This window comes from Hemitrygon akajei, chromosome 6 (assembly GCF_048418815.1).
Source record: "Hemitrygon akajei chromosome 6, sHemAka1.3, whole genome shotgun sequence".
Lineage (NCBI taxonomy): Eukaryota > Metazoa > Chordata > Chondrichthyes > Myliobatiformes > Dasyatidae > Hemitrygon > Hemitrygon akajei.
Genome location: NC_133129.1, coordinates 145,476,738 through 145,490,574, shown reverse-complemented (window position 1 = coordinate 145,490,574; position 13,837 = coordinate 145,476,738). Strand labels below are relative to the sequence as shown.

Sequence of the window (13,837 nt, the reverse complement as noted above, 5' to 3'; positions counted from 1 at the left end):
CTGCAAATATCTGCTACAACTTAAAACATAATACAGTATATACAAGGTTATTCTACATCTGGAACGCTGAAACTCTGAACTGAATACTGAGCCTTTTCGCTTATAATTCTACAAATCCATTTACAGGGTGACACAGGTCTTGTTCCTAACTGAGGAAAAAAGTTCTGACATGGCTCGCTGACCAGAAAAGTTAATTCCATTTCTCTTTCCACAGATTCTGTCTGACTTGCCAGTATTTTCAGTTTTTATTTCTGATTTCCGGAATCTGGAGGTGTTTGACCTCTATCAGATGCAAAGGTCCAGTTGTGTCCCCATCACATCTGATCCACCACAAGGTGGGAAGGCTTGTTGAGATTGTGGCTCAAATCAGGGAAACTGGAGTCGTCAAAACTCAAATGAGATCATCAAGAGGAACAGAGGTCTCAAAGCACACCTTGTCAAGAGTATTCTCTTCCAACTCTAAGGAACCGATGAATGGCCTTCGTGAATTCCTGCAGACAGCCCCATCAGGCCAAAGCCAAGGCAGGAGTAATAGTTTCTTTTTTTTTAAGCCATGGAAATTCAAGTCCTAGCTGTTACTGCAGCAACAAAGGTCTGGCAATGAATTACATCATTGTAGTCGGCACCATCAGATTAAAATGGTTGGCTACTGGGAAATTCCGCTTTTAGTTGATGGAGTGGAAGTGTCCCCAAAGTGGTTCCCCCCCTTTACATTGAGTTTCACTAATGCGGCGGGGGTGGGGGGGGAATGTAACCACGTCAGGAGCAACGGATACAGTAGACAACCCCAAAAGATTCACAGGTGAAGTGTTGCCTCAACTGGAAGGACTGTAGCATTTTTCTCAATTGCAGGGGCTACGTGCCAGGAGGGAGATTAGTGGGGAGGGACAAATGGAGGGTGTAATCCCTGTAGAAAATGGAGGTGGGGAGGGAGGTAAAGATGCGTTTGGCGATAGGATCCCCTTGAAGGTGGCGGAAGTTGCAGAGAATGATGTGTTGATTGTGGAGGCTCATGGGGTTGTAGGTGGGGACAAGGGGAACACTATCACTGTTAAGGTGGTAGGAAGATGGGGTGAGCGCAGATGTCCAGGAAATGGAGGAGATTCAAGTGAGGGCAGCATCAATGGTGGAGGAATGGGGATCCATTCTCTGGAGATAGAGAGCATTTCCGATGTCCTGGAAAGGAAAGCTTCATCCTGGAACAGTTGCTGCCGAGAGAAAGGAACTGAGATAAGGGTAACCCATCACTACTCCTTGAGTCTTGAGAAAATGGGAGGTGCAAAATGTGAATTGTTGAGGGTGAGGAGCAGTTCTGCAAGAAAGAGGATGGTGGTGGTGGAGAAGAATTGGTTGTATCTTTTGTTGAGAAAGAAGCAGCTAACCTTAAGGCCATCTTGATGGGGGATAGAAGTGCATAGGCGATGGATATCCATGGCAGAGATGTGGCAGTCAGGGCCAGTGAATGAAAGTTGTTGAAGAGATCGAGATCATGTGAAATGTCATGAAAGTAGATGGGCATATCTGTTGCCATGGCATTTGCCAGTGCTTTCCTGCAGAAGCATTACCTGGTCCTGGACCATAAATTTTTTTTTATTAAACAAAATATACTTTATTCAAAAATAAAATTATATACAATGACCATTCAAAGACTCTCAATTCTTTACAGTTGGTACCATTATTGTCTTTACATTTTCAAAGTTCAAAAGTTGAGCCACCCACGTGGCACTTTGTTCTTTCAGATTTACATTCAGGGAGTATACCCTCAACCCCCCTTACCCCTCAACTCCCACAGGAGAAGGACCCTAGACTGTGGTCCTTCCCCACGGGCCCTTGCGGTGGCTGCACTGAGTTTGAGTGCATCCCTCAGCACGTACTCCTGCAGCCGAGAATGTGCCAGTCGGCAGCATTCCCCCACGGACATCTCCGTGTGCTGGTAGACTATCAAGTTGCGGGCCGACCAAAGAGCGTCTTTGACCGTGTTGATGATCTGCCGGCAGCACCGGATGTTGGTTTCGGTGTGCGTCCCCGGGAACAGCCCGTAGATCAGAGAGTCCTCTGTTACTCAGCTGCTGGGGATGAAACTCGACACTGCCCCTTCCATCCTCCTCCACACCCTCTCTGCGAACCCACAGTGTGCAAAGAGGTGGGTCACCGACTCCTCCTCACTGCAGTCCTCCCATGGGCAGAGGGGTGTGGGGACGACGTTCCGGGCGTACAGGAGGGATCGGACTGGGAGGGCCCCTCTCACCGCCAGCCAGGCGAGGTCTTGGTGCCTGTTGGTGAGGTCTGGCGATGAGGCATTTTGCCAGATGAACTGGACTGTCTGCTCAGGGAACCACCCCACTGTGTCCATCTCGTCCTTCTCCTGCAGTGCCTGCAGGACCTTACGTGCTGACCACTGCCTGATGGCCCTGTGGTCAAAGGCGTTGACCTGAAAGAACTTCTCTACGAAGGACAGGTATGGCGGCAACGACCAGCTGACAGGGGTGTTGTGCGGGAAAGGGGCCAGACCCATCCTCCGTAGCCAGGGCGACAGGTAGAATCTGGGCACATAGTGGTGCTTGGTGCCCACATACCTGGGATCCACACACAACCTGATGCAGCCACACACGAAGCTGGTCATCAGGGTGAGGGCGACATTTTTGCCCCCGTTGTCCAGGGACTTGTGCATGGTGGTCCGTCTGACCCAGACCATAAATCAACCTCCCAGTGAACACATTGAGGCAAAGAGCAGAAATCAAATCTGCGGCCTGAAGGATAAAGTCTTGCAGTACCTCCCATCACTTACTGTAAGTCCAGTGAATCTCGACAGGAAAGCCTGGCCGGGCTGTTCTCTGAGGTTTCTGGCTGTCAGGGGATGGAATCGGTGGGAAATCAGTTATTTCGCCTCTGAGTATGTTTTCAGGGACATGCATTTTTGAACAGCACCTTCCACCATCGTGCATGTGGGCCCTCAACTGTTGCGAAATAAGTATAAATATCTAGAGGACGTTCTTTCAATCACATGCTTATATTTTGCAGATAGAATATCATGTTGTTGCACATGACATAGCCGCAGCTTCGCTCACTGACATATTGTAATCAATCTTCTTCAAAATGGAACTGAGACGATAAACAGCCGAACATTAAAAAAATAAAAACAGAAAACGTTGGAAAAACTCAGTAGGACGGGCATCACCAGCACCAGCCTGCCCACCATTAAGGATGTACAGTATTTAGAGAAAGGTGCCGGGAAAAAGCCAGTAACATTACGAAGGATACCTCTCATCCTGCTCATATACTGTCTGTCCCACTCCCATTTGGGAGAAGGCTGCCAAGCATTCATGCCAGGAGAGACTCAAAAACAGTTACTTTCCCCAAACAGTAAGGTTTATTAACACTTCCACCCACTAACTCTACCACTACTTTATCATTTCCTGTCAGCCTAATTTTACTTTATGGACATACGTGGGATAGCAAACAGACTGACTGTATTTATATTTATTGTGTTTTTATTATCATTGTGTTCTCTTTCTTTGAGGTTGTCATAACTGGAGGCGGTAGTGGGGATAAGCTCCTAACAATTATTCTATGCTCCCAATGACATGCATCTCAGGTAGCCTCTGACAACCAAGTCCAGCTCCTGGCCTTCACATGTGGTTTAGTGACTAAGCTGGTGGAGCCATTTCTACTGACAGGAGAAGGGGAAAAGGCAGGTTATCGATACCTTTAAACCAGACAGTTCAGGCAGATGGGGCCTGTCAGCCGTGGTTGGCAGCTCATCTAGAAGGAAGACTGATCTCAAACCTCTGCAGCCTTGCAGCCATACCACTCACTGGAAAGGCTCAGGAGCAAACCCCAAGGAAAAATCTGGAGCTGGAGTCCTACATTGAGTCCAACACTGACTGGCAATTCCTGTGATGCTGCTTGTGCCAAACTGTACTGGTCTCTGCCGTTCCTTTAGATTGATCAGCTACATTGAGAGGGGGAGCGTACTGCATAGGCAACAGCTTGCTCTCTGTACTGTACTGCTCTAGCTTCCATAGACAGCTAGGTTGACATCCATGATCAACCCTGGTCAATGGAGGGCCTATTCTAAGACTGAAAATTAACATTAAACAATCTTGAATCTTTGTTTGTGATATAAAATTACTTGATTTCTAGACACTATCCCTGGAAGAAAGAAGAGTTAATCTCTTCCCTCTACAAATGCTGCCTGACTTGCTATGTTCTTCCAACATGTTCTGCTTTTACATAACTACAACATGGTCTACTTTTAAATAAAGTTTTATTGGGTATCAACTCATCTTTAAAAAAGAAAATGGAGAAGTTTCTATGCCTCCTTTATTCAGTAGTGTTATGTAAGTGAATCTCTCATTATTCTCCTACAATTGAATAATACTTTAGTTGCTAAATATAATTCCAAAGTAATTAATCATAAAATATAACATGACACTTCTAACATGACTAAAGAGACCAGTACAGTTTGTTCAGACAAAGATGTTCATCAAGCTGACAACAATCTCACCTCTTGCCTCTCTCAATAATCTGCGAAATATCACAAAAGAACCTGGGGCATCCACTTTAATGTTCTTTAAGAGACCCCACAGTGTATCTTGAAATGCGTTAGCAAATTAGCACAATCCACACTGTTATCCCCATCCTCACATCCTTCTCCTTAGTAAATACTATTGCAAACTACTCATTTAGGAATTCACCACATCCACATGTACCCTCCTTTATCCTAGAGTGGTCCTATCCTCTCTCTAGTTATCCTCTTGCTCCTGATACATGTCTTTAGATTCTGTTTAATCCTACTTGCCAAGGACTTCTCAAGGTCCCTCCATGCCTTCCTGATTTCCTTCTTGAATTCTTTTCAGGCTTCTTAACAATCCTTGAGAGCTGTTTGCTCTCAGCTTTCTAAACCTCACACATGCTTCCTTTTCCTTCTTGACTATACTCAACACCCAAGGTTCCTTTACTTTGCCACCCTCGTCATTCCTTCTTACCGGAACATGTCTGCTCTGTACTCTTTGCAGTTGGTCTTTAAACATCCTGCACATGTCAGATGTAGACTTGTCCAAAGAGCAATTTCCCCTGCTCCAATTTAATACTCTCCTACAAGGTCCATACATATCCTTATCTACAGCTATCTTAACACTTAAGGGGATGTGATCACTGTTCCTTAACTGTTCACCAAAAAATCAGTCATCTAGCCAGGCTTATTGCCCAACAGAATCAAAATCAGGTTTGATATCACTGACATATATTGTGAAATATGTTGTTTTGCAGCAGCAGTACAGTGCAATACATAATTACAAAACTAAGTTATAATAATTTAAATAGATATATATATATAAATAATTAAATTAAATAAGTAGTACAAAAAGTAAAAAAGGTGGAAAAGTTGAGTTAGTATACACAAGATCATTGCCCATTCAGAAATCCAATGGCAGTGGTGAAGAAGCTGTTCCCAAAACAATGAATGTGTGTTTTTGGGCTCCTGTACCTCTCCCTTGATGGTAGCAATGAAAAGGGGGGTATGTGCTTGGTAATGTTGGTCCTTAATGATGGACGCTGCCTTTCTGAGGCACTGCCTTTTGAAATGTCCTCAGTGCTGGGGAGGCCAATGCCCATGGTGGAGTTGGCTGAGTTGGCATCTTTCTGCAGCTTTTTCTAATTCTGTACAATAGCCCCTCCATATACTCTCCACAGTAACTGTAGAAATTTGTGAGTCTTGGTTGATATACTGTCTCCTCAAACTCTGTTGCTGTGCATTCTTTGTTCGACTGTCTACATGTAAAAAACACTGCTTGGAACAAATTCTGGCCCATCTAAACCTCCTGCACTAAGGAGGCCCCAGTCTATATTAGGAAAGTCAAAGTCACCCATGTCAACAGCCCATTTGTTTTCACACCTTTTAATAATCTGCCCGCATATTTGTTCCTCCAGGTCCCAGAAGTTAGTAGGGTGTATTTAGACTCACTTATTGAAAATGGTCATGACCAAGATTTTCAAGGTAATTAGTAGAATTAGCGCAAATATCTGCCAGGGAATTTATGCAGTCTGCTTTCTGCCTGAGGAACTGCAAATGGAATTAAACATAATGCAGTTGTCTGTTAGCATCCTCACCTCTATCCTTTCATGGAAGGAAGATTATTTGTGAAGCAGCTAAGGAGGCCAATCTTAGAACACTATTCTGGAGAAAATTGCGTAGCAATATTCTCAGGCCAGGATTATTTATCTCTAATAAACCTAGCATCTTCCCCTGTGTCAGGTCTGCCTCCAGCTAGAGAAGTATTTTCTCTTTGCTTCATGGTGACCTGCTCAAGCTGCTGACCATCATTTACAATCACATTGCTCTTTGATGTCATTCTCATTTCATCTCCAAAACTTAAATCCTTTGACCATTCTTAGATTAGGGTTGTAATGATGTTGGAGTTAAATGGTTCTGATACAACCCAAACTGACCAGGTTATTAGTGAATGAATACTGCTTAATAATTATCTCAATTACATTGCTCATCACTTTGTTCTTGATGGAGATAGAATAGCAGGGCCATAATTAACAGGCTACAAAGGGTTGTATACTCAGGAGGCATAATCCTCCTCTCCATCAAGGACATCTTCAGAAAAGCGGCATCTCAAGACGGAAACATCCACCATTACGGACCCTCACCATCTTCTCATTATTACCATAATAGAAGAGGTACAGAAGCCTAAAGACCCATGCACAATGTTTTAGAAACAGCTTCTTCCTTTCCATCATCAAATTTCTGGACAGTTAATAAATCTATGGACTTTATCTCATCATTATTTTATTTTTGCATTAGTTATTTTGTAATTTATAGTAACTTTATGTCTTTGCTGCTGCAAAACAACAAATTGCATATAAAATAATAGTGATAATAAAATGACTCCTTATTAGCCGAGCGACACACACAAAATGCTGGAGGGACTCAGCAGGCCAGGCAGCATCTATGGAAAAAAAGTACAGTTGATGTTTAGAACCAAGACCCTTCATCAGGACTGGAAAAAAATGATGAGAAGTCAGAGTTAGAAGGCAGGAGCGGGGAGGTGGAAGGGAAGAAGAGTCACAGGTGATAGGCCAAACCAGGAAGAGGGGGAGGGGTGAAGTAAAGTGGTGGGAAGTTGATTGGTGAAAGAGATACAGGGCTGGAGAAAGGAGAATCTGATGGGAGAGGACAGAAGGCCATAGACGAAAGAAAAGGCAGAGGAGCGCCAGAAGGGGGTGATGGACAGGTATGGAGATAAGGTGAGAAAGGGAAAAGGGAATGGGGCATGGTGAAGGGGAGGGGGCATTACTGGAAATTTGAGAAATCCATGTGCATGCCATCAGGTTGCACGCTACCCGGATGGAATATAAGGTGCTGCTCCTCCAACCTGAGTGTGGCAATAGAGGAGGCCATTGACTGACATGTTGGAATGGGAATGGAATTAAAATGGGTGGCCACCAGGAGATCCCGATTTTTCTGGTAGATGGAGCAGAGGTGCTTGGCGAAGTGGTCTCCCAATCTACAGGAGGCCTTACCAACATACAGGAGACCACACCTGGAGCACTGGATACAGTAGATAGCCGCAACAGGCTCACAGAAGAAGTGTCACCTCACCTGGAAGGACTGTTTGGGGCCCCAAATGGTAGTGAGGGAGGTGATGTAGGGGGCAGGTATAGCACATGCAAGGATAAATGCCAGGAGGGAGATCAGAGGGGAGGGACAAATGGACAAGGGAATTGTGTAGGGAGTGATCCCTGCAGAAAGCAGAAAGTGAGGGGGAGGGAAAGGGTTGTACTGCTTGTGTGTATAGGACATAACCAGGCCATTTTCCCACTTGCCAGCTAGGTGGCAGTATTGTTACTGTGCTGGAACGACTTGGCTAGAGGTGCAACTTGCTCTGGAGCCTATCATAATCAGCACTATAACTGACATGCTGATGTCCCATCGCCTTTGCTGAACCTTGCTTGAAACTCTAGTGAAAAGACAGAAGGAAAAGGAGTAGCTTCGAAACCTCCTGCACTTGATCTGTAAGTTGCCCTGGGAAAGGGTGTTGGGAGATTGGATCATAATGTTTTAGAAGGCATGACAGTTTTAAAATGGAAAGAAAGGGAAGGAATGACTGGTCATTTAATTTTGGAGGTGGTGATAATGGCAGAGGTTTATTTATTGAATGCAAAGACCAGAGGGCTAGAGGGTGATGATGAGGGAAATCTAGGATCTGGGAGATGTAAAATAAAGGTGGGCATAATTGAGAACCATTTGACCACAAAGCAGGAAAAGGGAAAACCAGTTGAAAATACTGATATGGATTGCAGCTTACCTGCAGTGTGTTCATATAGAATCTGGTCATAGTCATAGGTAGTAGATTATTATATAAAATGAGTGCTTAAGGCACTGAGGATTTTAGATTAAATGTGATTGATGAGTATGTTCAATGTGAGAACATATTTGGCCAAGAGATGAATACTATTCTGTTCCTGCATTTTAAATCAAATTTTATCTAAACCTCACAAAGTGCCAGTATTCCCCAAACCTTGACCTATTATACATAGCTATGCTTCTACCAGATTTAATCTACCCTAGATTACGAATAATGCAATAGGAAGCAACTGCTTACTCTCCTAGGATTCTGATTTCTACCCAGCTCGGCAAAGTCACAGTGAGGAGCTGGTGACCATCTTCAGGAAAATAAGAAAAATAGCTTGTGTAATAGAGGATTGAATCTCTCCCACAGTAGACCACCACCTGTACTTTTTCGCAGTTTCTTTATCTCTGTTTCTGATGGTAATTACTGACTGTTGATAGTAATCACAGGAAGGTTACTGAATCCAACTTTGCCTGGATACTTTCCCTTGCACCCCTGCCTCTTATCCTCATATTCTCTCACATTTTTCTTCAGGAAAATAAGAAAAAAATTATTTTTCTAATAGGGGATTGAACACCAGTCTCAGCAGAGTCCCATTTTCTTTTATTTACACCCATGACTAGAGCAGTAATAACAAATTCAGGATACCTGTGCATGCAGCCCATGCTGGGGATGATTAGATCACACATAGAAACAGAAGAAGGCCAGTCCCATCGAGTCTGGGGTGATTAATTATTCCTCTCAACCCCATTCTCCTGCCTTCTCCCTCTAACCTTTGACAACCTGCCTAATCATTAACCAATCAACTTCCACTTTAATTATATCCAATGACTTGGCCTTCACAGCCGCTAATGACAATTAATTGCACAGATTCACTACCCACTGGCTAAAGAAATTCCTCTTCATCTTTCATAGCCACAACCATTCTTCTGAACCTCTTCTGGACACTCTCCAGTGCCAGCAAATCTTTTCTTAGAAAAGGGGCCCAAAACAGCTCACAATATTCCAAGTGCAGTCTGACCAATGTTTTATAAAGCCTCAGCATTATATCCTTGATTTTGTATTCTACTTCTCTCAAAATGAATGCTAACGTTGCATTTGCCTTCCTTTCCACCCACTCAACCTGCAAATTAACATTTTGGGAATCATGCACAAGTGCTTCCAAGACCCACTGCACCTCTGATTTTTGAATTTTCTTCCCCGTTAGCAGTACACAAGTCATGCATTTACTTTTAGAGATGAAAAAGACTTAAATGGACAGCCAAGGAAACAACAGCGAGAAAAGTTAATCCTGCTGGTTTACAAGCTTTCAATGCACACAAATAGTTAACAACAAGAACTCATTTGGGGGCCAAACCCATCCCCATATCCTCTATCATTTCAACATTAAGTTGTCCAGATATTATGTCCGTTCATTTTACAATATTTCAGCCACAACTCTGCTGTTGCTGACATTAACAGCTTGGAGTACAGCACAAAGGATGCCATTCTTGAAAAGGGATACTTTCTTGTGAAGCTTTGCTAACATTAGCAACCTATGTTTCTAATAAAATATTACAAGCAATATTAATTAAATACAAAATAATGTTTTACAGTCAGCATCAACAGTCACCTATGACATGGTGTTTGCAATCCCCATGATTGGAGAATAGCTTTTCCATCTCCCTGTGCATACATTGTATTATCTCTTGGATATAACACATTCTTCTTTTTCCTTTGGCTGGGTTCTATGATCTCACATTTGGTATGCCACATAATTTTCATATCAGCCAGATGTTCTGATATGCACTCGAACAAAACAAGGGCAATTTTAAACCAACAGATGGTTTTGTTTTCATAAAAGCCATATAATTGACCAGAATGCATTCTTCTGGTGTGATGCAGTTTATTTCATTTTACTCCTTGCAATATGGAAAGTAACAACATTTTTCTTGATGACAAAGTAAACTCACTTGGCCTCTGGAAGCAAAGAAAACAAGACGTCCATTATTATTTCAAGCAAAGTGATAGAGAACACTTAAAACTGTTTCTCCCAAACTTTTATTTGACTACCACTTTGAATATGGTAGTTATATCCTTTATTTAGCTTCAGTCTCATACTGTGTCATATGTTCAGAACAAAAGCTTCTCGTGCTCCTATTTTTGGGTATAACATATATAATAAGTAAGTTCTTCCACTCCCCTACTGCTCAATGGCATGAATCTCCGACTAGAGTCACGTGCAGAATTAGCTGCAGCATGTTGCTGAACCCTTAAGAATTCATCCAATGTACAGCAGGAAGCAAGGCAAATATCTTAAATGTTTCCTTCCACTAATCCAACCGATATCTCTCGATACTCAAATAGAGATTAGAAACATTCTGGAATTACATTTCCCTGGTTAAAGCCTATTTCTTCTGTGAGCAACAACTTGCATTAACAGTGTCTTCGGAGAGATAAAGTGCTTCACAGTAACAAAAAAGATCATGTAACACAGGAGATAAGACTGGGCCAGACTTTGCTGCACTACCCCCAGTGCCATGGACTCCACACCAATGCACATATTATGATGGATTGCATCTCAGTGCCCATCCCTTACATCCAGTAGCAACTGTTGGGGCTCTACTGTTTTTCTGCTATTCATTCTTTGGGGTTTTCTTCTGTTTTGTGGATGTCTGCTAAGAATAAGAATTTCAGGTTGTATACATTATCTGATATTAAAGTGAACCACTGAGGGATCTTACTGCAGAAATATAACTTCCAGAATACCCCAACAGCCTTTGAGCAAAGCTTTGTCTTCTTTCAAAGTAAGCCGGAGGAGGATTCAGAAAGGAACATTAATTTCAAATTCAAAGAAATCCCCTGTACGTGGATCAAAGCCATCTGCCTTATTTGTTACAGGCGGGGAAGTGAATATACAAGAGACGTAGATACTAGAATCTGTAGCAAAAATGAAAGAAAATTGCTGGAGGAACTCTGCAAGTCTAGCGGCATCTGCAGAGGAAAAGGTATGTTTGATGTTTTGAGTCAAGACTTTTCAACTGAACTGCCGAAAATGTTCTCTTGCTGCTGAGCCCATCATTAAAGTGAAGTGCTCCGTATGCTTATATTTCACTCTTCATTGCAGCAACAACCATTGTTTCTCCTTGCACAAATTTTTTCAAATATGTTTCGCTTTACAATAAAATGGACATCCTGTGTATTAATTGTGTTCTTTCTTGTAAAACATGTAATTTTAAGCTTGTCTTCTGAATACTGCTTATACGATGCTTTATGCCTCTTATGCTACTGCAGGTATATTTTTATTGTACGTAAATATGCATACGTGTACTTGTGCAGAAGACAATAAAATCCACTTTGACTTCATCTTTGCAACAAACCTGACCATCCCCAACTCTCACTTAAAATAAAAACTCAAAAGTATTTGAACTGAATAGGGATTCTCGTGTATAACCCAATTCAAGGATTTATCTACATGAATCCCTCCAAAAACTAAAAATTATATTCTGACAAAAATATCTTTGAGAAAAAAATCTTTAATGAATTTTTTCAGAAATAGATCCATCCAGAGCATAATTACATTCAATTTAATCAGAAACCATAGCTGCATAGATTGAACAATCTAGTCCCCTATTCCACCACCATTTTAGATATAATTTAATCATTGACGTCAGTATAATGGAAAATTACATTTCTCTGATAGATATCAAATACAAAATAAGGAACTTGCTTTTTATGATCAGGTCACCTCAAAATGCTACAAGCAATGAATATTTTATAACTGTTCTAAAGTAAGAAATATTTCCTCACAGACAGCAGTGATCACTTGGTTTAAATCCTGAGGTGAGGATAAATGTTGCCTAGACTACCAGGAGAATCACCCCACTCTTCTTCACAGTCCTCAGAGAGGACCACAACCTTGTCATAGCGTTTGCAGGCTTGCATGCCTTAATGACCCAGAGTGCTATGCTGGCTGAAGCCAGGGCTTTATGATTTGGCTTTTGATAGGGTCACCCATGCTAAGCAGGTCAAAGGGTAGAGGCCAGACTGAGAGTGGTCCACCAGTCCTCCAGGTTCAGAGGCTCAGCTCAGGGCTGACTGGTGAAACGGTAATGAAGAATCTGAGTCCACGCGCGTGACTTGCATGACTGGCAGTGGTGAAAACCGAGAGGAAGCTTCTGACACAGTGAAGGAACACTGCCAGAGATGGAGGACCTTCATTGCTGTCCTCAATGCCAGCAACATAACAGGATGTAGGTTCTTTACAGTGCAGCATAGGATACAAAATCAAAGTGTTGACTAGGCCTTGGGTTAACACATGTTGCCAGAGAGTACCACCTTCAGAACTCTCTCAGTACTGGTGTGCCAGTATCGGCTGTGTGCCCAGGTTGTTGGAACAGAACCATGAAACATTTCTGATACCAGATGAAAATAAAAGAATACAGAGTAATGCAAATTTAAACCTCCCTGTAATGTGCTGGCACCAGATTGAAGGATTCAGATGTTATCAATTTACAAGGCATTGCGTACATTAGTATCAAATGATCTAGCACAGGTCACCTGATGTATCACAATCTGACAAGTGGTAACATGACAATCACAATAAATGCTCCTCAGCCTCTCACCACCGCATACCCCCCAACCAGCCCCCAATTACTGGGCTTTCATATTACTATTTTATTTCATGTTCTTTACTTTCTTGTATCCTCAATATTTAAGCTTCAGATCAAGACTAGTTTCATTCTTTCCCAAAGGTTTAATTTTGTAATACTGGGTATTACTTGTGTGCTTGATACAATTTGGCTGGTTTCAGTCGTGGCTCACAGTCAGCTTCACGTCAGAATTACTAGGTTCAAACTCTAAATAATGAAATATTTTACCCCTACCAATACATCTGCAAGTCACAAGCTTCATAACAAATATGGTGTTAGCTGTTATATTTTTTTTTACCATGACAATATTTTAAATTGGAGTTTTAAGAAACTTGTGGAACTCATTGAGCCAAAGTCCTCATCCTTTACAAATATCACTGATCGACGGCACAATGTTAATGTAATCACGGGGAATGTCAATGTTAATATCACATCAAAGTCAAGCCACCTACTGATGCAGAGACACTGACAGACTACCGTTGTGCTCGACGGTGGGGCACAATTGTCAAAATTATTGTGAATCGTATAAATAGGATTACCTGCTTGTTCATTCTGCTGGTATCAGTTCTTAGCAGAAGAAAAATAAACCCAAGAAAAATAAAGCACGAGCTCCTCCTATTGGCTGAGTTGGGAAGAGCAACAACTTTATCACGCTGACCCAATTTTTGCATTTTGGGAACATTTTCTTTCCCCTAACCTGTCCCCGTCAAAAAGAAAACATTAAGAATGTAATTTTTATACAGAAATACACGAGTACGTTCAAGTAGAGACGAATTGCATTGCGGCAAACAATTCGACAGTGTTTAGAAATTAAAATATGCTAACGGAAATAACGGATTGCAACAC

General features: G+C 42.2%; 1 long non-coding RNA gene across 2 annotated transcripts in view; it reads right to left on the bottom strand.

The window, feature by feature from the left end:
- Positions 1-13,677, bottom strand: part of LOC140729564 (uncharacterized) — a 77,584-nt gene extending 63,907 nt beyond the window's left edge. The window contains exon 1 of one of the 2 annotated variants that reach the window (XR_012099353.1): positions 13,531-13,677. This is a non-coding gene — a long non-coding RNA (uncharacterized lncRNA). Of the gene's footprint in view, positions 1-2,788; positions 2,923-13,530 lie in introns of those variants that run through there. The other variant, XR_012099355.1, reaches the window with a different exon arrangement.
- Between the last annotated feature and the right edge of the window lie 160 nt (positions 13,678-13,837).